Source organism: Schistocerca gregaria, chromosome 4 (assembly GCF_023897955.1).
Source record: "Schistocerca gregaria isolate iqSchGreg1 chromosome 4, iqSchGreg1.2, whole genome shotgun sequence".
Classification (NCBI taxonomy): domain Eukaryota; kingdom Metazoa; phylum Arthropoda; class Insecta; order Orthoptera; family Acrididae; genus Schistocerca; species Schistocerca gregaria.
The window spans coordinates 336657334-336681882 of record NC_064923.1 but is presented as its reverse complement, the minus strand read 5'-3'; the positions used below and the strand labels follow the sequence as shown (position 1 = coordinate 336681882).

At 42.6% G+C, this 24549-nt stretch overlaps 1 pseudogene; it reads right to left on the bottom strand.

The window, feature by feature from the left end:
- Window positions 1-15944: 15944 nt before the first annotated feature.
- LOC126267713 (uncharacterized) lies at window positions 15945-24291 on the bottom strand (annotated as a pseudogene).
- Between the last annotated feature and the right edge of the window lie 258 nt (window positions 24292-24549).

Below are 24549 nucleotides of genomic sequence, written 5' to 3'. Positions count from 1 at the left end.
ATCATCTGATCTGTAAACAGTGTACGTCAAATGTAAAACATTTGCCTTTGACAGACTCACGAGTTCATGTCAGTGCCTCAGAGTTTCAAAGTGTCTGCTATTTTATGTGGTACAAATAACTGTTGTGATAATAAACGCTCTGGAAAAAATAAATGCTTCGAACAGCTACAATGCAATTTCTGGGAGTGTTTCCCTAAATAATTCATATCCTGTATTGTGTGTTTCTGTTCGGCGTCAGACGCACTGAATTTCACTGCGAATTCGAGGAATTAAATTGAATGGGTGTACATATTTCACCACTATTGATGATATTTCAGCGTAATGCTATCTACTAAACAAGGTTCCACAATGTTTGTCCTCTTCAGGGCTCAAATTAAATCGAGGAACACCCTTCACGGAAGGCGATCGATGCATTGTATAACGGTAAAGGCGGAAATTTTCTCAGTCAATATACTTACTTTTGCTGTAAATTTAAAAGTTCGCCTGTCAAAGGAGACACAGAAATTAATTTTCTGTGGTATTTTAGTATCTCCTCACACTGTTCATTTTCTTATCTCAATCCCTTTGGATGAAAACATAGAATTTTTGAGTAAATGCCTAGAAGATGTCACAGTTTGTAGTTTGCTGCAAATACAGCCTTTCTTCGGGATAACTGTAGTTTTTCCAGAAGTTATCAACCACGTTAGCTACCTGTTGACTTATATACAAATATGCAGTCCAGCTCCCAAAATTCTTATACACATCATTTCAATGTTCGGAAGCACAAGTGCGAAAAACTTTGTTTCGTAGAATCTAACGAAAATGACTTACTTTTACGTTTACTAGCTTTGATACGCCACTTTTGTGTGTGTTTCAGGCTGCCAATTAATGTATCATTTTATCAGAGAATAATGATTGTACTGTAAATCACTGCCTATATCAAGATACCAAGAAGAAAATATGAAGCACTTAATTAATGTACTGTCCAAATACTAAACTTACTTCCTGACTATGAAGGTGGTATCTTCCTTCTTTTGTATTTGGACTAGAGGGAATATTTCACACGCTCCTCACATTACAAGCGTATTTTCATCTGTTACCATACAGAAGAGATTGGAAATCCAAGTGGACACACAGGTTCCACTGACTATATACCAATACTGAAGAAGCAGTACATCGTTCTCCCTCCGTCTGAAGGTAATGGTAATGGACATAATTAATGTGGGGCCTGCTGTGCTGTCAGTTAAGATACATGTGACCTACCGCCCCAGTGGAACTATTCTTCGAGAACAGCCGCCACCTCAGTCAGTGGCAAGCTCAATCATTATGCTCAATGGCCTTTTGAGTATTTCCTTGTCCAAATTGATTAGCTGCACAGCTAACTGCGAAACGCACCCCATTTTTCACACGTAATCTGTAGAAGTTACCTTACATTGTAATACACCACTGTTGACACTCGATTAGGTCAGTTGAAGGGAAAAGGGAGGAAGATTGGGTTTAATGTCCCTTCGACATCGAGGTCACTAAAGACGGAACACAAGCTCGGATTGTGCCAAGATGTGTCAAGGATCGGGAAGAAAGTCGGCTGTGACCTTTCGAAGGAGTCATCCCGGCATTTCAGTGAAACGAATTTAGGTAAATTACGAAGAACCTAAATCCGGAAGGCCAGACGCAAGTTTGAACCCTCGTCCTCCTAAATGAAAGTCCAATGTGCTAATCACTGCGCCACCTTGTTCCGTAATGTCAGCTGGTGGTCACACTCTATTGTACTTGAGCGATGCAGTCTACATAGCCCTCAACCGGCTTTCTGATCTCTCCCTGTACACTGCTCAACCATCCGTTGTAAACGTCATGTCCTACGCCCTTAACTCAAAATATCCTAACGAAATGTTTTAATGTAGTTAACACCATTAAATAAGAAGCGAAGAAGAGTCTTTAGAGGGGATAAAAATCATTGACTCTTGCGTGTTCTGTGGTGAAATACGAATGTATACAGATGGATAGAGTTTCAATGGCCATGTATTGTATGTATCAAATTCCTGACGAATAGTGAGTTTAATCAGGCTTTTTGAAGTGTTCAATCGTAATAAAATACAATTTATCTTAATGTTGGATGAAATAATACACGGTCCACTCACGTTATTGTAATATGGGATAACCACTCACTGACGGCAGTGGTTTCACTAGCAGTGGAATGTACGTAAAGCCCGTCGGGGGCGGGGTTAGGGGACGGCACGCGAACGATCAGTGCAATCGTTGTCGTAATGCGGAACCGGAGCGATTGATTGGCGTCCATAATCACTTGATGATTGGCTTTTGGGCTGAAGGTGGAAATATTTCCGTAACGGGAAATTTGTAAACGGTTCGCGTGACGTGATTAAAGTACACTTTTCTCGGCCAAATGGCGCTATCCAAACCCAGAGTCAAGGCAACGGTGTTGCTCTGTGGGCCACAGAAGACGGGGCCGTACGACGGCTACGGATATGTGTACGGGCGAACAGAAGTGCAAAGTTTGACCAACTGACCGCGTCTATGAACCAGGGGGCTATCAACAACGTCTGAACGATGGTACAATGAACGTTGTTGCGTGTGAACCTCTGCAGCAGGCATATGGTTCACAGACTCACGCTGACTGCCGTTCATCGGCGACGAACGCTGGAATCGAAAACCGCAACTGAGTGAGGATAGGTGAACGTTTTAGATGAATTACGTTTTATGCTCCACCTGACAGGCGGCCATTGGCGTGTACAGCACGAAACGTCTGAAGGTAAACGGTCCAGACTGGAAGAGGGAGCCTAATGGTCTGGGGAACGTTTTCGTGGCGTTCCCTGGGTGATACCGCCATTCCGGAAGGCCCAGTGCATCAACCGAAGTATGCGTCGGTTACTGGGGACAATTTTTACCCCACATACCATGTTGTTTTCTTCTGGGAGATGGCATGTACCATCAGGAAAATGCAAAGTGCCAAACAACTCGCAGTGTACGGGCGTGGTTGGAGCAGCGTCAGGCTGAGTTTGCCCACTCCCGTGGCCACGGAGGTCAGCCCGATAGAGAACCTAAGGCACCATCACGGCCCGTTTGTTCGCGCCATGTACCATCAATCCTGTAATCTAGCGTAGCTGGCCAAGGCCCTGAAGTCGGCCTGTATCCACATCCCTTTCGACACCATCTAGAACCTCACTGGCTCTCTTCCTGCATTTCTAGCAGCGGTCTAGGTTGTCGGGTGTAAACACCGTCTTCATGATCACTCTATTTATTCTTGTTTAAGCACATGAAATATCTCCCTATGGGCCTATTCACACTACCTTACCTCCGTTTTGATTGAGATTTACACTGCCGTCGGGGACGGTCGTTTATGAACGACGTAATTACGAAATTGTCCGCCTTGGCATCTGAGTGGTCAGCGCGACAGGATGTCAATCCTAGTTGCCTGGGTTCGATTCCTGGCTGGGTCGGAGATTTTTGCCGCTCAGGGACTGGGTGTTGCGATGTTCTGATCATCATCATTTCATCCCCATCGACGCGCAAGTCAGCGAAGTGGCGCCAAATCGAAAGACTTGCACCCGGCGAACGGCCTACCCGACATTAAATCCGAGCTTCAGTTTATAATTTTACAAGCGGGTGCACATTTTATGCACACCCGCAACCCCTGTAGTATGGTGGCTCAGGCTGAACTCAACGTGCGAAAATTATAGGCGGGAACGAAACAGAGCCCTGCTGTATAGAATGGGACATCATCGATGGTACTCCACACAGAAGTTGTGGGTAAGGGCAGCTTCTATTTGGCAGATACACGATCGATGTCTGCACCCTTCCAGATGCGGCTCTTCGGAGGCACGAAATGATGTTAATTCGCTTCATTCAATTAAAAACTATACAATTTATCAATTTTGTTCTTATAAATACAAGAATACATCTATGGTGTTTTCTGAAGAATTCAGTTAAGTTACTCGGCGAAATACTGTTAGATGTGTGACCGTAACAGGCACAAGTATTTTATATATACTGAACAACATTTGATTTCACACTGAAATGACAAAAATCACGGCATACGACCTCATATCGTGTCGCACCTACTTTTGCTCGCCCTACTGCTGCGGTTCTACGTGGCAGGGACTCAACATGTCGTTGGAAGTCCCCTGCAGAAATTTTGAGCCATGCTGCATCTATAAGCTTCAATAATTGTGAACGTGAAGCCAGTGAAAGAATTAGTGCCCGATTCGACCCTTCGATTATGTCGCAAAGAAGTTCAGTGGGATTTATATCAGGCAAACTAGGTGGCCGAATCATTTCCTCCAACCCACCAGAATGTTCTATACCAATCGCTGACACATGTGGACAGATGACGTGGCGCATTGAGAGCCATGAAATTCCGTCGTTGATGGAAGTCCATGAATGGCCTCAAATGGTCTCCGAGTAGCTGAATACAACCATTTCCAGTCAATGATCGGTTCAATTAAACAAGAGGATCGAGTAAATTTCTGGTAATCACAGCCTCCTTCAGTTTACATGTACAGCCACATCATTATGGGGCCAATACCAACTTGCACAGTGCTTTGTTGAAACTTGGGTCTATGGCTTCGTGGGATGTGGAGCACACTCAAACCCTACTGTCACCTCTTACCAACAGAAATCGGGACTCATCTTGTAAGACGTAGTTGTCTCCTAACCTACATTGCTTACATATTCCGCCCTCACAATCATATTCCGCACATCAAGACGCTTCGTTCGAACCCAAACTCGATAAGATAGAGTCAGTGTTGTATGAATTCATGTAAACGATTTGCAAATAACAAATAAGCACACCGTGGTTGAAATACTAGACGGTGGCGTACACACACACATTCCAGACACGACAGTCACAGGAGCTTTTAGTTCAGGATAGTAACCGCACGCCAGGAGGCCGGTCATAACCTATGTACGTCGGCCGATGACCGTCCGTAGAGCAGACACCGTTTGCCCGAGTGAAAGGACGACCCCGTGTTCAGCTTAAAAGCGAATTCCGCTACATTGTGTGGGAGCGCCCAGCCTACCCATTCTTTACAAATATAGCACAGAGTTTCAGAGATTTTCACAGGGAGTCAGCAAACGCCAAACGCCGATGCTACAGATTTCCGGATTAGTCGCCTTGAAAGAAACGTAATTCTCCCATTTTAGGAGAGCAATGCTTATTGGCAGACGATATTCTTGACGCCTTCAGCTGAAGGAGTAATGGAAGAGACCGAAAGATATATCCCTTCACGTCTGCCGTGGAGAGGGGCTGTTCCGTTGTCGCTCTTGGAGCGAGAACACATAACGAGAGCGTACGAGCTCGTATGTGTACTCAAAGAGCGAGGAACAAGTCTCTCCCTAGCACTTCACTGGGAGAGCATCTCTGTCGAGAGCGAATCGGAGTGCGACTGTATATTTAGTCCTTGCGATTAAGCGTTGTTCACTGTGTTGGCCGTCACACTCATTGTGCGGTGTCAACGGACAGAGTTATAGTTAACGCGTGCGAGTGAATTTTTGAGTGGCATAGCGGTGGACTGGATATCTGACCGGTGTACCACGCCAATAGTTAGACTAGGGTCGAATAGGAGTCCTTGACTTCATCAAGGCATAGGGAGAGTTTGATTGGCGATGATCAATCCAGAAAGAACGAGAGTTATCTTATTTGTCAGCAGCGATCGGCGCAGACACCGCAGCTTACGGTATTGTGCGCTACAGCTCTTGCGAGCCCCATATTTCCTCGACAACACTACACTTCACTGCATTTCACACGCAACAGCCTCGACTGTACCTAGCAACATTCTAACGGATAATTATTCAAGTTGAGTAGGCGCGGCTCTCAGCCATTCTGCCAAGTCAATAACAATCTTAAACTTTGTATAGAAATTTCATTAGCGAATCCTATCCTTAAGACGTAACTTCACATTCCGAAAAGAACCCGGAAATAAGTTGTTCAGTTCATAACTAAAGGTGCCATTGTGATTTCTCAGAATTTTTGCAAAATAAATAATAAGATCGTCTGTCTGACTTCTGTAGTAATGTGGGGGTGGAAATTGCATCTTGCAGGAGTCACAGGGTAAAGGGTACATCTCAGATTAATCCGTTGGGCAGAATGACAGAATAGCAGCCACACTTTCACAGTCTGACCAGGCCAAGGTTTTGCAATCGTTAGGGTCCAACCGATGTTGTGAAGAGGCTAGGGGAGGCGCTGCGGGCGACGTCGTGCTGTTAGCAAAGACACAGACTTTTAATGCCAGATTTCGCCGCACTTTCCTAACTGATACGTACGACGTATGGTCCACATTGATTTCTGCGCTTATTCACGCAGTGTCGCTTGTCTGTTAGCACAGACAACTATATGCAAACGCCATTGCTCTTGACCATTAAGTGAACGCCGTCGGCCACTGCGTGGTTGTTGGTGTGAGGCTATGCATGAAATGTGGTATTCTCGGCACACTCTTGAAATTTAAAAACACGAAAAAATGGAGTCCTGAATGATTTACAAATTGTAATGCCCCATGCTTATAGCTCCAACTACCACTCCGCTTTTAAAGTCTGTTAATTCCCATAGGCCGTAATCACGTCGGAAACCTTTTCACATGAATCATTACAAATGACAACTCCGCCAATGCACTGACCTTTCATACCTTGTGTAAGCGATACTGCCGCCATTTGTATAAGTGCGTGGTGCTATCCCAGACTTTTGTCAGCACAGTGTCTCAAAATTAGAAAATGGTAAATTATTTCTACTTGATGAGAAAAAGGTTAATGACTTCATAAAGCATCTAATAATATGTAAGTTCATAAACATTGTGAAACTCCTAATTTTATAGCTGCTAAAATAAAATGGAGAAAAGGCACTTGAAGAACAGTGTTCTAGTAGACTTAATAATATACAATTCTTTCATTGTTCTGATTCTCTCTAATGCTTCTTATGTACAGTTCAGGTAACGTAAGAGGACGATGTGATTTTGTAATTCCTGCTATAATTTTCTGTTTCAGATGGGTGAGATTTTCTAAGTGACCAAACCGAGGTCAGTGGTCACTAGACTAATACACTACTTAAACTAACTTACTCTAAGAACAACACACACTCATGCCCGAGGGAGGACTCGAACCTCCTGCGGTAGGGGTCGCGAAGTCCGTGACATGGCTCGTCAAACTACGTGGCTACTTTTTTTCCTTTTTTTTGTATATGTTCTCATTTGAAATGCTTTAAATTTACTTCACATTCAAATCTTGAGTGAATTAAACCTTATCTATGGTTCAAATGGCTCTGAGCCATTTAGATCTACTTAAACCTAACTAACCTAAGGACATCACACACATCCATGCCCGAGGCAGGATTCGAACTTGCGACCGTAGCAGTCGCGCGGTTTCGGACTGAGCGCCTAGAACCGCTAGACCACCGAAGCCGGCAAACCTTATCTATGAAAGTTGTAGTATGTTACAATATTGATTCCCCTACAAAATATTAGGAGCCTCTCTAAATTCAGCGTACCTCTATCTAAATTTTCTAGTTAAATTACTTCATAGTACCTTAGTGGTTTTTTCTTGTTTCATTTGTGGAGTGTATAAAAATTATATTTTTGTTTGTCTTAACGAAACTGAATTTTACACGTGGAACTCACTCTTACGTATTATTTACTACGAATTGATGTGCCCTGATTATTAAAATTATCTACAGATTCCTATGCCGTTATTTGCCATTTAAAGGCACAAGTCAAATCATTATCGGACTGCCCATCGTGGCATCGGATACCGCGTGGTAGCGGTGTTGGCACGTGACACGACAACAAAAGTATGTAAACGAAGGAGACACGGAAGTGATATCACCTTAGCGAAGTTATGGAATGCAAATGGGGAAATCCATTGAGTTAAGCGTCTCTGACAGAGGGCTGTGTATTACGGAAAAAGGTAGAAGGCGCTAAATGGTTGGACGTTTATGATTCTTCCAGAATGTGAGGTTCGGAAACTTGTCTACTCTCTGAAGTAGGGTAGATGGTAAGCTGTGGCATCCCTGCTGAAAGAGCACAATTCTGGTACACGCATAAGTGTCTCGAAGCACACGGTTCATCTTACTTTCTTGAATATGGAGTTCGCAGCAGACCACCTGTACCTGTTCACATGTTTACTCAATGACAACATCAGTTACGACTCTAGTGGACACGGGACCATCGGGATTCGATCGTAGGTCAATAGAAACGTGCCAGTCTTCGGATGAAACACATTTTTACTACACTAGGTCGATAGTCGTCTTCATAACCGCCGAGATCGTTGTGAACGACGCCTCAAAACTTGCAGCGAGCCACATACTCAGGCTGATGGGATTCAACGTTGTCCTGCCCTTGTCTGGGACAGGTGGTAGTGAAAGACACGCTGACAGCTATGAACCGTCTGCATCACTTCATGCTTGATGTCTTCCCCTACGGCGCTGTCATCTTTCAGCAGTATACACTCCTGGAAATGGAAAAAGGAACACATTGACACCAGTGTGTCAGACCCACCATACTTGCTCCGGACACTGCGAGAGGGCTGTACAAGCAATGATCACACGCACGGCACAGCGGACACACCACGAACCGTGGTGTTGGCCGTCGAATGGCGCTAGCTGCGCAGCATTTGTGCACCGCCGCCGTCAGTGTCAGCCAGTTTGCCGTGGCATACGGAGCTCCATCGCAGTCTTTAACACTGGTAGCATGCCGCGACAGCGTGGACGTGAACCGTATGTGCAGTTGACAAACTTTGAGCGAGGGCGTATAGTGGGCATACGGGAGGCCGGGTGGACGTACCACCGAATTGCTCAACACGTGGGGCGTGAGGTCTCCACAGTACATCGATGTTGTCGCCAGTGTTCGGCGGAAGGTGCACGTGCCCGTCGACCTGGGACCGGACCGCAGCGACGCACGGATGCACGCTAAGACCGTAGGATCCTACGCAGTGCCGTAGGGGACCGCACCGCCATTTCCCAGCAAATTAGGGACACTGTTGCTCCTGGGATATCGCCGAGGACCATTCGCAACCGTCTCCATGAAGCTCGGCTACGGTCCCGCACACCGTTAGGCCGTCTTCCGTTCACGCCCCAACATCGTGCAGCCTGCCTCCAGTGGTGTCGCGACAGGCGTGAATGGAGGGACGAATAGAGACGTGTCGTCTTCAGCGATGAGAATCGCTTCTGCCTTGGTGCCAATGATGGTCGTATGCGTGTTTGGCGCCGTGCAGGTGAGTGCCACAATCAGGACTGCATACGACCAAGGCACACAGGGCCAACACCCGGCATCATGGTGTGCGGAGCGATCTCCTACACTGGCCGTACACCTCTGGTGATCGTCGAGGGGACACTGAATAGTGCACGGTACATCCAAACCATCATTGAACCAATCGTTCTACCATTCCTAGACCGGCAAGGGAACTTGCTGTTCCAACAGGACAATGCACGTCCGCATGTATCCCGTGCCACCCAACGTGCTCTAGAAGGTGTAAGTCAACTACCGTGGCTAGCAAGATCTCCGGATCTGTCCCCCATTGAGCATGTTTGGGACTGGATGAAGCGTCGTCTCACGCGGTCTGCACGTCCAGCACGAACGCTGGTCCAACTGAGGCGCCAGGTGGAAATGGCATGGCAAGCCGTTCCACAGGATTACATCCAGCAACTCTACGATCGTCTCCATGGGAGAATAGCAGCCTGCATTGCTGGGAAAGGTGGATATACACTGTACTATTTCCGACATTGTGCATGCTCTGTTGCCTGTGTCTATGTGCCTGTGGTTCTGTCAGTGTGATCATGTGATGTATCTGACCCCAGGAATGTGTCAATAAAGTTTCCCCTTCCTGGGACAATGAATTCATGGTGTTCTTATTTCAATTTCCAGGAGTGTAACTGTCCGTATGTCGGAGCCAAAATGTGCTGCAGTAGTTTGAGGAGCATTATGGCGAACTGACGTTGAAGGCTCGGCTATCAAATTCACCAGATTTACCTGATGTGAATCCCATGAAACTCATATGGCTCGCTGTCGAGTGCCATCACCGAAGACGCAAATCAGTGGCGCGTTGTTTACGCGAATTACGTAACTTGTACGTAGACATCTAATGCCACGTAACTTCATAAAGCTACCAATAAACTGCCGGTTCCCAGATACGCAGAGCCGGCCGGTGTGGCCGAGCGGTTCTAGGCGCTTCAGTCTGGAACCGCAAGACCGCTACGGTCGTAGGTTCGAATCCTGCCGCGGGCATGGATGTGTGTGACGTCCTTAGGTTAGTTAGGTTTAAGTAGTTCTAAGTTCTAGGGGACTGATGGCCTCAGATGTTAAGTCCCATAGTGCTCCGAGCCATTTCAACCCAACCAGATACGCAGAGTCAGTCACGTATTTTGTTCCAAAGTCGGACACACAACCTATTAAGCAGTTGGTCACCATGTTTTGGCTCATCAGTACATACTTTAGGAAGGATGAAGGTGAATTTTAAGAATCAGGCTTCGCGTGAACTATCGTCGTCCCCTGCAGGTTTGTATGAAATAATATAATTACTGTTGCTGGTTTATGTTAGTTATGCCGTTCCTTTTAGTATTTTATAACTTTTGGTACTTAAAAGTAAGTGGGGTAACGGCACACTAGAATTTATGAATATTTCGTGTAAGCTTCAGAAAATGTTAATAGTTCCACATATTCAATTTTTCTGTAAAATTTGAGGTATATCTCGATAAGAATTGCTCATAGTTGACTTTCATCATTTTTTGTAGTGGAGTTTCTGTATATGCCATTGACTTAAGATATATTTTCCTTAGGTGCACGAGAAAACACTGTTTTATTATGATCCACATTTGTTAGTTACCTGCAGCGTGACTAGTAACTGTCTGTCGTTATTAACCTCTATGTGCATTACATTGGTTGTGGTTACTGATGAGCTCTCCGGGTTTAGGTGAGTCGTAGTATCCATAAATCACTTAAAGCCAGTCCAAGGATGGTTGCTTGAAAAGGAGATCACCATATTTCGTTTGCCACCCATATTTGTATTAATTCTGAAATTACCTCAACTTTTGTACTACGTTCACCTCTTTCGCTGTATAGTAATAGACATTCATACATACAAATGTCATCATTTTAGGACAGAAGGACATGTACCGCTATGATTTTCATCCCTCAATGGAAGCGACGCCACGGAACTCTACAAAGAATTTAGTTACTTTATCTTAAGAATATTTCAGCACTGTTTATGGCATATTCACAATTATGTTGTTGATGTACAATCCATTCTTCCAAACATTTAAATCCAACTAACTTTACATAAGCTGGATTCATGAAATGTTACTTCCCACTTTAATTAATTAGCACTTCCAACTTTAATAATTAATCCTGCTTTCATTTTGCAGCTAAGTTGCTCCTCGACACTGCTTACTATGTTTCATCATCTAGTACTTCTCAGCTGTAAAATTCTACTGGGCCTCATTACAGCTATCAGGTACCTAGCCTTGGTGGAGTGTCATGCTTCACACATGCTGTAACTTAAAGGATGATCTGTAGGTGTGAAAAAACACTTCTAAAACAACTGGTTGATGTAAGGAAATTTACACTCTGTTACTATAATATGAGATAGGAGAGCAGAAAAACGATTGAGGCTGTGCTAGCATGAATACAGCCATTTCAGTACTCGCCATCTTTGACGCAGTCCGACAGACTTCAGAGTTATAAACGTATAACTTCTATTATTGTAATGTTGTGTAGTTTACTTATTTATTGCGTTTGATATTCTCCAGTGCTTCAGTCTTCTGTATCCCAAGATCTAGGTTAAATTAAAATTTTTGGTCTATTAGGTTAGTGCCCAAGGTTGAATATTTTATAGTCTTCTTCTATGTCACATAATGTAGCATGATCAACAGTGTCAGTATTTGTCAACATTATTTTCTCTTCATTGTTACCATTTATGTACACTATTTCCCTCAGATATTTCTGATACTACTGTGACTGGATACACAAGTATTACATACAACTATGTACCTGGATGTCTCATACAGATTTCAGCAATAGTACTATGCACGTAGCATTCTACCCAATGCTTAATTATTTTTATACCGAAGTTTTGGTTAAATGTATTTTGTGTCTGAAATTACATAGCCATTGACGAGCCTTTGAGATATAAGGTATTTAACGATACAGTTTGTGGTTGTTGTATGATGACTACTTTTTCATTTTAGTATACAGTTTCATCTTTTTTTATATTCTATGATACTTGCGGTGTATACATTGAAGTCAACTGTATGTAGAGCTATAACGAGTCAGATGGGTAAGTCCCTGAGGTTTATTTTTTAGATAATTGTTGAGATATGGATCTTTCACATTTGTAGAATGCAAGTTGTGTTGGCTGTAAGACGGTTACATAGACATTTCAACATCTTTGCATACTGATGACACGATACCACTTCGTATGTCATCCATACACCAAAGCCACTGTTACTGAGGTAGTGCCTCGGATGTAGCGATATAAGAACATTGTGTATGCAATTACAATACATATAACAGGTGTTGTGTATTACTCTTCTTATGAAGTATAGCACTAACGATCTATGTCAGGCAGTGACAGAGGCGTTGGTTAATCGATACGCATAATTCAAATTTATTGCTTGCAAAGGTATATATCAGATAATTACTGTCTAGTTCTTTTGATTTACGTTGATTAACGTCACTGTTCGTTAGTATATGCTGTTTGTCAATGGTTTCGTTCCCTATGTATCAATTATTAAATATGTTTTGGATATATTCATACATGGTAGCTTACACAAAGTACGATTAAAGAACCTTGCAGTTGGACTTGCACTTTTGCGTAAACGACGTGCCTTTGCGATGTATATGTTAGGTTACCAGGGTTTGTGTTGACAACTTGGAAGTCAGATAACATTTGGTTTCTATATCTACATCTACGTTTATTTATACACACATAATCCGTAAGCCACCGTACGATGTGTGGTAGACAGTATCTCTACCAAAGAGCGAGGGACAAACGATTTACTATATGCCTCCAGTCTCCGTGTTCCTGACGTGAAATGTCCGCTGTTGGCAATAGAATCGTTTTGCAGCCAGTTCCGATTGCCGGTTCTCTAAATTTTCTCAAGAAAAACGTTGCCATCCAACAGGAATTCCCACTCGAGTTCATCTTCGACCCATTTCACTTTGCATATTGTTTTACATGTATATATCTTTTACTTAGTGACGACGTGCTTGTTTTCCTGCATGTTATAAGTCTTCATAGGGTTGACGAAATAGTCAGAACGTAATATGATGTTCTTCTAAGGTATATTTTATTGCTTCTATAATTCTGACTGTTGACTGTATATTTCTTCATGTGTAACCTATATCACATATGGTGAACCATACTTTGCATTGTGTTCTACGGGGTTCTTTTGAAACGTGTTGTTCTCTAGTCAACTCTGATCATTGTTTTTGCTTGTTCCTTCACGACAGAGCGAGGTGGCGCAGTGGTTAGCACACTGGACTCGCATTCGTGAGGACGACGGTTCAATCCCGTCTCCGGTCATCCTGATTTAGGTTTTCCGTGATTTCCCTAAATCGCTTCAGGCAAATGCCGGGAAGTTTCCTTTGAAAGGGCACGGCCGATTTCCTTCCCAATCCTTCCCTAACCCGAGCTTGCGCTCCGTCTCTAATGACCTCGTTGTCGACGGGACGTTAAATGCTAATCTCCTCCTCCTCCTCCTCCTCCTGTTCCTTCACGTTTGATTGTGTGTTATTGTAGGACCAGTTGGAAATTGTTTAAGGTCATGGTGTATGATAGACGGTCATGTACTGTTATTATGTGGTTCTCTGGCCAACTCGGATCATTCTTCATGACGATTCCTTCACATTCGGAAGTGTGTTTTATAAGACCAATCTGACGCTGTTTGGAGTCATGATATATGATACACAGTCACGTTACTTATTGTAACGCTGTACTGTTTCGAATTGTCTAGGAGAAAGATGCAATGCTTTTACATTTCGTTTTTTGCCTTTGTATGTACCTTTTACTTCTCGTTAAGATTTATGTCTACATTATTTGATAGACACTATGTGAACAATCATTTTTTTTTTTCGTTTCTCTGTTGATAGTCTTACCGCGATGATGGTCTGAGGGACCGAAACCTGTAGAGGATAAAGGTCTATTTCTACAGCTGATGGTTATAAATATGGTTCTTTAAGTAACTGACAGCTTTAACAACCACCTTGCAGAAAATTATGTACCTATTCTGTTGGCACTGTGCCACCGCATCGCAGGATGATTATTACCGATGTACGGTTAGTGCAGAGAGTAGCCACTCACTTCCTCGAAAGTAGTACTATAATAGAGGCTTCCTGCGTCTCAAAATTCTGCATACAGATACTATCTGCGCATCAGACAGAGCATAATAATTTAATGAGATGAGCAGTTGTTGAGATAATGGGTTTGTATTGCAGAGGACGCCGTTTCTAACTACCAGTTAGTTCTCCAGATTTAAGTAATCTGTGCATTTCCTAAATCGTTTAAGTCTTGTCCCAGCCTAATTCCTTTGAAACAGTATCATCAGATCTCCTTCTCCATATTTGTATCTACTAGATCTCACATTCTTTAGTAGTATGTTTACTTGTAGTAGTACATAGTAGTGCTTGTTAGTATTGTTTATAAATTCCTGACATGGATTCCATTCTACTGAATATTCCTCAGATCTCTTAGAGATATTTTCCAGCTACGTGTAAATTTTCTAAAGCATTCATACTAGCAAATGTCGCCCTTTCGATACAAATGGGTGAGAATGTCATTATGATCTCCATTCTCAAAACATCTGAAGACTCCAAATATTGTGGAGTAAACTGTTGTGCCTGTCTTTACAAAATTCCAAGGTCCTTTAAAGTGTATCCTGAATTAATTAGTAAATTTCCTACGTACATTCCGTTCTTCTAAACACACTAACCAGTGCACCTTGGGTGAGCTCGATACATGCAATAGCGTATCCCACTTTAATTGTAACTGGTGCTATAGATTCTGAGTTACGTTTCTCCTCGATACTGCTTATAATCTCTCACCATCTTCTACTCAACAGCCAAAAAATCGTCGTTGATTTCAGTGATAGCAGTCAGATCACCATAATTTGTACAGTGTCATTCGCCACACATGCTGTACTCCTAACGACGGCACTTAGCTGTGGGAACACACTCCTATAACAAAAATGGCGCACGTAAGGAAACTTAAAGTTAAGTAATATCAGAAGGGAGACGTGGAGAGCGTGTGAGGGAATGCTACCAGCATGGCTCCCTTTTTACTAATGTAAATCTCTGATGCAGCTCATAACTTACAAATGGAAATGGTGACATGTGATACATCAGACAGATTGTTAAATACGTGAGAAAAAACAATGAATCATTTCATTTTGAACTTTTGTTATCTTCAGTCTTCTTTATAACATTTACAAACAAATTCAGTCAATAAAGTATAGCCAAACCTATGGCTAAAAAGAGAAAGAACATAACCTCTTCGCCAGCCCGTTATCTCTCTTTAGTAAACAGAATTAAGGACCAAAAAAGTGTATGTTAAGTTTAAAGTAAACACTTTTTTACCGTCCTTGCTTTTAGAAAATATGGCGCATTTTCCTTTTAACTGCTAACAGCATCGCAAATTATTTCACATACTCATTTCACTTTGTGGATAAATAGCAGCACTGTATTGTGGAAGACTGGTGAATTACATGCATGACAGGTGTTGTGTAAAAATATAAGGTTAGGGCATATGGTAGCACTGATAATTAAACAAATGATTGTGGTAAGGTATGAGATTCAACACTCACAACATACAGATAACAGTTTTATTAATAATACACACAGATGTGAAAGCAAGTTACACTGAGAACAATTTGTAAAACCTGAAAATCAGAACTAATAACTTATTGTGTGTCAATCTCCCTTCCAGAATTTCTATTACACTCAGGCTTTAAATGTCTCACACATTTTTGACATTCCTTGCTATAACAGCTGTACATTAGTGTCAGCAAGAGAGAACTGTATGAGAATTACAAGGTAGGTGGTGACAGCCGCCACGATGCTCTTCAGCAATGACAGGTCCAGTGTGAAGAACCCAGCTGCGCTGTAGTGGAGTGGACTGCGCGCCAGCTGTTCTCCAAACAGCTGCAGCTCTTCCTGAACACCACTGCTAGCAGGCAGAGACAGCATCTGAAGTTTCGTGACCAGCCGCTGTGTGCATCTCGCCTCCTGAATAACCATCTCGCTGCTATAGGATATGCCGACGATCCGCCAAACCATCAGGCCGGTCCATAGTGATAAACCAATAACGTTTTCTATTCTACGGTATCCATGCAGAGAACTGCTTAAACTAAGAAAGTCGACAGCAATTCCATACATGTAGACAGAAATACATACAAGACCGATTGATATTTGCGTCAGATTTTGTACACCGTAAGCACTGCTTACACGTTTTACGAATTGATGAAGGATGCAGTACACTTGGCGTAGCCTTCTCAGCAATGTGCAACTATTGCGACTCAGTGGGATTTCGACAAGATATGGCGTATTCTGATGTGGTCTCTTTGAATGTGTTTCACATTCAGGAAGTATTGAGATTTTATGTACATGAACTTGTTTGGTGACTAAGTGGGTGTCGTAGTGTAAATATTGGTTTACTGAAGAAGCCTGCAATTCTTCTGTAATCCTAATGTTGAGGTCATCTTCTGTGCACATACTGAACACCTGCAGTAAATACGTATTCAGTTGTCCAAACCATCTTCTAGATACCATGTTGAATGTAATAAACTGTAGCACTACGAAATTCGTCAAGGAATGTGTGACAAACATTCGCGTTAATACCACAAAAGTTAATGCGTTTCCCCTACTCCAAATAAGCCAACCGCACATAAGCGTCCAATATATGATCAGTGGAACTGTTGTCCATTTTTGAAGAGATTTCAAATGCAAGTTCTCTGTGGATGTTCTAGAACACATGAATGCGGCAATCGAAACAAGTTTCAGACAAAAAGTGTCAACATCTTGTTGTTTCACTTTACAGCTGCATAGGATAGATATCAAGGCTGCACTTGTACTCAAAATTATGTTACATACATAACAATACATCTTTAATTGGCTCTGTGACCATAATATTTCTGAAAGTCTTAATTTTATATCATAAACAGTACAGAGAAACAACACCACGCCAACAGATAAACTGTAGAATTTTGCCTTCCTAGACACCAAGACTTGCATATTCCCTCTATTAATGAAAACAGGAGCACAACCAAATATTTTACTTAGGCACAGAAAAATACGAATTTCGTCAAATAAACTATGTAGTGCGTGCATCTCTTGTGATCTCTAAACTGCGACGAGCGAGAGTGTCAGCGTGTGCATACGCAAAGTGAAACGCAACTCCGATGTACTTTGGGAGTTAAGGCAACATTGATTTAACGATTGCCATTATACTAAAAACAAAGCCGTAGGTAATGAGTGCGTCCACCGGAAATCAGTCTTTTGTTAAGTGCTTCAGACCTTTACAACTAAGTAAATCATTCAATCAATTTCAGAAGAACAATGAAATAGGAAGAGCAACATCAAGTGGTCACGTATCATTTTTGCATTTGGAAAACGTTATTATTACTGTAATTTTGTGTTGAAACTAAAGTAGACAATTCCTTAAGGATATCTCATAGCTAATCTGTCACAAAGACTGATGTAATTTAACTTTGTAAGATCTCTCTGAAGTAAGTTGTGTTCTTTTATAGAACGATACGTACATTATTCATTTTTTGATTAATGAAACATGTATTAGAATATACGAAAAGCATCACATTAAAAACAGCTCGTAATCAGTAATGTGTGACACTGAGAACTGAATAAATCACAAAAGCAGTTAAAATTTACAAAAATAGGAAAATGGATTTCGATGAGTCCTTAAAAACCGCATTACTACTAAGGTTACTGTAAAAGCTTATATAATACCTGGAAATTGTTTTGCAAGAACTGGTGTGACGAAAAAGATTTCAGAATGAGGTACGGTTCAACTAATAAATTATCTGCAAGGTGACAAAGAAGACGTAAATAGCAGTTAACTATATATCTGGCTTGCCAGCGGTCTGTAAGGTAACTTCAAAAATTTTGCAGAACGAAATTAAAGAAACTCTTGGTTGACGACTAAACAAACATAAAGGGTGTGTTGGGAAGGTAGATCCTGATTGGAACGAATATACAGTTTGAAACCTAGATTACGGAGTTAACTGTAGCATTTGTGGATTTCAAGAAGGCACTGAAGTTTGTTAATTAGGAAATTGAAGTCAAAGTAAACCGAGATTTTGGTGTTACAACTAAATTAATAAACATCATCGATGAAAGTCCTTTCGTCTGTAGAGAATACACATTAGTATTTTGCATCCGTGACTTATTAAACTGATTGTTCGGTAATTTTCACATCTGTCAGCGCCTGCTTTCTTTGGGATCGGAATTATTATATTTTTCTTGAAGTCTGAGGGTATTTCGCCTGTCTCATACATCTTGCTCACCAAATGGTAGAGTTTTGTCATGACTGGCTCTCTCAAGGCAGTCAGTAGTTCTAATGAAATATTGTCTACTCTCGGGGCCTTGTTTCGACTCATGTCTTTTAGTGCTCTGTCAAACTCTACACGCACTATCATATTTCCGATTTCATCTTCATCTACATCATCTTCAATTTCCTGAATATTGTCCTCAAGTACATTGCCCTTGTATAGGCCCTCTATATATCCCTCCACCTTTCTGCTTTCTCTTCTTTATTTAGAACTGGGTTTCCGTCTGAGCTCTTGATATTCATACAAGTGGTTCCCTTTTCTCAAAAGGTCTCTTTAATTTTCCTGTAGGCAGTATCTATCTTACCCCTAGTGAGATAAGCGTCTACATCCTTACATTTGTCCTCTAGCCATGCCTGCTTAGCCATTTTGCACTTCCTGTCAATCTCGTTTTTGAGACGTTTGTATTCCTTTTGCCTGCTTCATTTACTGAATTTTTATATTTTCTCCTTTCATCAATTAAATTCAGTATTTCTTCTGTTACCCAAGGATTTCTACAAGCCCTCGTCTTTTTACCTACTAGGACCTCTTCTGCCTTCACTGCTTCATCTCTCAGAGCTACCCATTCTTCTTCTACTGTATTTCTTTTCCCCATTCCTGTCAATTGTTCCCCTATGCTCTCCCTGAAACTCTGTACAACCTCTGGATCTTCCAGTTTATCCAGGTCCCATCTCGTTAAATTTTCACCTTTTTGCAGTTTCTTCAGTTTTAATCTACAGTTCATAACCAATAGATTGTGATCAGAGTCCACATCTGTCCCTGGTTCCTACATCTCTGTCTTACCATTATGTAATCTATCTGAAACCTGTCAGTATCTCCAGGCTTCTTCCATGTGCACAACCTTCTTTGATGATTCTTGAACCAAGTGTTAGCTATGATTAAGTTGTGCTCTGTGCAAAATTCTATCAGGTGGCTTCCTCTTTCATTTCTTAGCCCCAATCCATATTCACCTACTACGTTTCCTTCTTTTCCTTTTCCTACTACCGAATTCCAGTCACCCATGACTATTAAATTTTCGTCTCTCTTCACTATCTGAATAATTTCTTTTATTTCATCATACATTTCTTCAATTTCTTCGTCATCTGCAGAGCTAGTTGGCATATAAACTTATACTACTGTAGTAGGCGTGGGCTTCGTGTCTATCTTGGCCACAATAATGCGTCCACTATGCTGTTTGTAGTAGCTTACCCGCACTCCTATTTCCTTTTTCATCATTAAACCTACTGCTGCATTACCCCTATTTGATTTTGTATTTATAACCCTGTATTCACCTGACCAGAAGTCTTGTTCCTCCTGCCACCGAACTTCACTAATTCCCACTATATCTAACTTTATCCTATCCATTTCCCTTTTTAAATTTTCTAACCTACCTGCCCGATTAAGGGATCTGACATTCCACGCTCCGATCCGTAGAACGCCAGTTTTCTTGCTCCTGATAAGTGACAAAGAAGCTAAAAAATTATCGATGATGTACAACTGGTATTATCCTGCTAGGAAACAAATTCATAGCACCACTCGAAAGATGGTGGAAGATGTACTTAAACTCTAATTTTTCGGAATTCTGGAAAAGTAATACATACTACCACCACTGATGGAAAATTCATCACTGTTCATTATACATAAAAATTGTCTCGGAAAAAAAACAGAACTCTTAACCAATGTGTCATAATGCCATACACGTACTGTATACTGGGGAAGATCAGCTTCCCTAAAGATTGCACCATGAGAGACGTGCGGCAGTTGAACGTGTGATCTACTTGATGTACGGTCATGATCTACCGAACTTAAAGCCAGTGTTACATTCCCTCATGTCTCCCTCTCCCTCACTCTCTACACCGTAGGTGGGCATACAGTCTTTTTCAAGTGGATAACTTCTACCGCTCCTACCCGCCATGCCCTGGTTTGCAGCTTACCGGCTACTGGCCTCCCACTGGCGGCGAGTGGACACTCACAGCCCACGGCCTGCTGGCCACCGTGGTCCACCTTGGGGTGACGGCAGTAAAACAGTCCACGTGACGGCTAGGCACTATTGATGCCTGCACGCACAATAACCGATGACGTCCTACGCACAATGTGAGATAAAGGACCTTCAGACAGTTGGTTGGTAGCATACCTCAATGCAGCAGACTCATCCTATTTCCATATCCTGCGAAGACCTAGACAATTTCTTTTACCAAAAAGATAAATGGACCTCTTCCTATTTCCACTACCGTGGACGTGCTTTGAACAGCATCTTCCGGTGATGGTCATCACCAGAACAGTAATGATGTACATGACTGTAAAATAAGGAAACTAGCTCTTCGGAACAGAACACCGAGACATCTGCTACCCCATCACTGTGGAAGATAAGATTACCTGAAACTTCCTGGCAGATTAAAACTGTGTGCCGGACCGAGCCTCGAACTCGGTACCTTTGCCTTTCGCGCGAACCTGCTCTACAAACTGAGCTACCCAGGCACGACTCACGCCCCGTCCTCAAAGCTTTACTTCTGCCAGTATCTCGTCTCCTACCTTCCAAACTTTACAGAAGCTGTCCTGCAAACCTTGCAGAACTAGCACTCCTGACAGAAAGGATATTGCGGAGACATGGCTTAGCCACAGCCTGGGGGATATTTCCAGAATATGAAGCTTCCTGGCAGATTAAAACTGTGTGCCGGGCCGAGAACTCGGAACCTGTGAGCTGTGAGGACGGAGCGTGAGTCGTGCTTGGGTAGCTCAGTTGGTAGAGCACTTGCCCGCGAAAGGCATATGTCCCGAGTTCGAGTCTCCGTCCGGTAGACAGTTTTAATCTGCCAAGAAGATTCATATCAGCGCACACTCCGCTGGAGAGTGAAAATCTCATTCATAAGATTACCTGTATAGGCCATCAGCATTGCGTAACATTTGTAAACGCTCTGAAATGCTGCAAAGTCTTCTAGTTTCCATATATTTCGATGTCTTCCATATCTTTGTCAATGAGAAACATCGTCTCTGTGTTTTATTTCTACCATCCTGTGTGTTGTGGCAGCTGCATAGTTTACAACATGTGATGCTCAGTTTTCTGTGAGAGCCAATAGATCGAAACATGGTAATGTTGGTTTAGCATATGACACAGACCTTGAACTCTGGATGTTACGAAATAACGATGACGAGTGCCCTTGAGCATACTAAATGACTGTATAGATGCCGATCTGCACTATAGATCTGCAATGAGTGTGATGTCTGTGTGCGTTACAACCTGTAATTTGAACCCACAGAATACTCTCAGGCTTCACTTTTTTTGTTCATAAAACTAACAGAAATTGACAGTACCCGTTCTTATGGAAGCCCGACTGTTTTTATTATTATTGTCAGGATTGGATGTTTAAAAATAGATGTTACCCCAAATCCTGTGTTATTTCATACATCATAACCTCTAGTTACAAAGTAGACAACACATGAATTAATGCTCGTTGTTGAATCTAGAAATGATAGTGTTGTACCAACATATGAGTAGATTACGTGAAACCAGCTGCTCTGTGATGATCAAATTGTTTACGCAAGAATCTGTTCTTCTGCTGATACGAATGACTGTCTGCAGAATGACAGAAACTTTAAACAGAAGTCGCTGGCTACGAGCTAAGGAGCATAAAAATCGGATGTCATCAACGATGTGGAATTTGTTTTAGATGTATTGGAGGAATCTTATAGGGTTCTCTAGTAGGTGACATCAGGAAGCTCTGTTATACAGGCTCTCACGATTTGATTCATAAACGCCAGAGGGATATAGCATCACTGTGGTAAATCGGGACCTGCCACAATATACAAATGAACACAAGTTTTGCATCCCCTTGGTTCCGAGTGTTCCGGAACCTGTACAGAAAACTGCAATAGAGATCAACATGAACATCACTTCAGCACTTTTTATTGCTCATGAAAACCACACATTCCATGATGTACCACCATACAGTGAGACCGTCAGAGGTGGTGGTAAAGACTGCTGTACGCACCGGTACCTCTAATACACAGTAGCATGTCCTCTTGCAATGATGAATCCTGTATTCGTTGTGGCATACTATTCAACAGATCATCAAGCACTGTTGGTCCAGATTGTCCCACTCCTCAACGGCGATTCAGCGAAGATGCCTCAGAGTAGTTGGAGGGTCACGTCGTCCATAAACAACCGTATTAAATCTATCCCAGACAAGATCGATAGGTTTCATGTCCCTAGAAGATGTTGGCCACTCTAGTCGAGGGATGTCGTCATCCTGAAGGATGTCATTCACAAGATGCGCGCGATGGGGGCCCGAATGGTCGTTAATGAGGAGGAATCCCTCGCATACATGCTGCCAGTATGGTTGCACTATCGGTCGGTGGGTGGCTTTTACGTATCGTACAGTAGTTACGGCACCTTCCGTGACCACCAGCGGCGTACATCGGCCCCACATAATGCCACCACAAAACAGCATGGAACCTCCATCTTGCTGCACTCGCTGGACAGTGTGTCTAAGGCGTTCAGCCTGACCGGGTTGCCTCCAAATACTTCTCCGTAGAGTGTCTGGTTGAAGGCATATGCGATACTCATCGGTGAAGCGAATGTGATGCCAATCCTGAGTGGTCCATTCGGCATGTTGTTGGACCTATCAGTACCGTGCTCTAAGTACCGTGGTTGCAAAGTTGGACCTCTCCATGGACCTCGGGATTGAAGATGCCCATCATGCAGCTTATTGCCCACAGTTTGAGTAGTGAAATGTGGTGCTACAGAAGAATGCTGAAGATTAGATGGGTAGATCACATAACTAATGAGGAAGTATTGAATAGGATTGGGGATAAGAGAAGTTTGTGGCACAAGTTGACCAGAAGAAGGGATCGGTTGGTAGGACATGTTCTGGAGCATCAAGGGATCACCAATTTAGTATTGGAGGGCAGCGTGGAGGGTAAAAATCGTAGAGGGAGACCAAGAGATGACTTCACTAAGCAGATTCAGAAAGATGTAGGTTGCAGTAGGTACTGGGAGATGAAGAAGCTAGCACAGGATAGAGTAGCATGGAGAGCTGCATCAAACCACAACAACAACAACTACTACAGCATTAGTAGTGTTCTTCAGAAAATATGTGAATACTAGACATCAGTCTCCAGTCTATAACCTACGCAATATTAAAATTTTCAACTGTGTAACTTCGAATAAACCCTTTTCGTTGCTCATTGTCGTAGTAACTTATTTAGTACATACCTCCTTACTTATCTGTGTTGGAAAGCCCGAACTGCACTAGAATGACAAGGTAGGTCGCCACAGCCGCCACGAAACTCTTCAACAAGGACACATCCAGCGTGAAGGAACCAGCTTCTCTGTAATGTGATGGGCTGTCGGCCAGTTGTTCCTCTAACAGCTGCAGCTCTTCTAGGCAGCCACAGCTAGGAGACAGTGGCAGGATCAGAAGTGTGGTGACCAGCCGCTGTGTGCGGCTAGCTTCCTATAGGTTACCAACATCATCCGAATAACCATCAGGCCAGTCCACAGTGAGAATCTAAGCTGCGTACTTTCAGTGCCCCTTGTCCAGTATTACCTAAATGCAACGACCTGAGAGCAATAAAGCACAAGTTCATGACAACACATATTAAGTATCTGGGAACTTGTACAAGATTGTGTACACCAAAGGCACTGTTTACAGAGTTCGAAATTTGATCCACAGTGGGGCAAACATCTCGTAGCATTCTCAGCAGCATGGAAGTGCGCCGTCTCAGTACAACTACATTACAAGTTGAGACATCCTGCAGTGCCTTATTGAAAGGTGCTTTACCTTCATACTTTACAGAGACAGTATGTAGATGAGTGTAGTTGAGGCATAAAAACTTAGTACGTTCCGAATTTTTATTTGCGGTAGCAGATCGTAGTGCCTCTGTAATCTTGATAGCGAGGACATCTTCCGCATAAATACCGAACACCTGCAGTAAATACTAGTTAATTTGTCCATACCATCTTCTTTACAGCAAGTTGGAAACAAGAAACTGAAGTATTACGATGTTTGTCAAAATTTGTGTATAAAGAACAGGAATCACTGGTA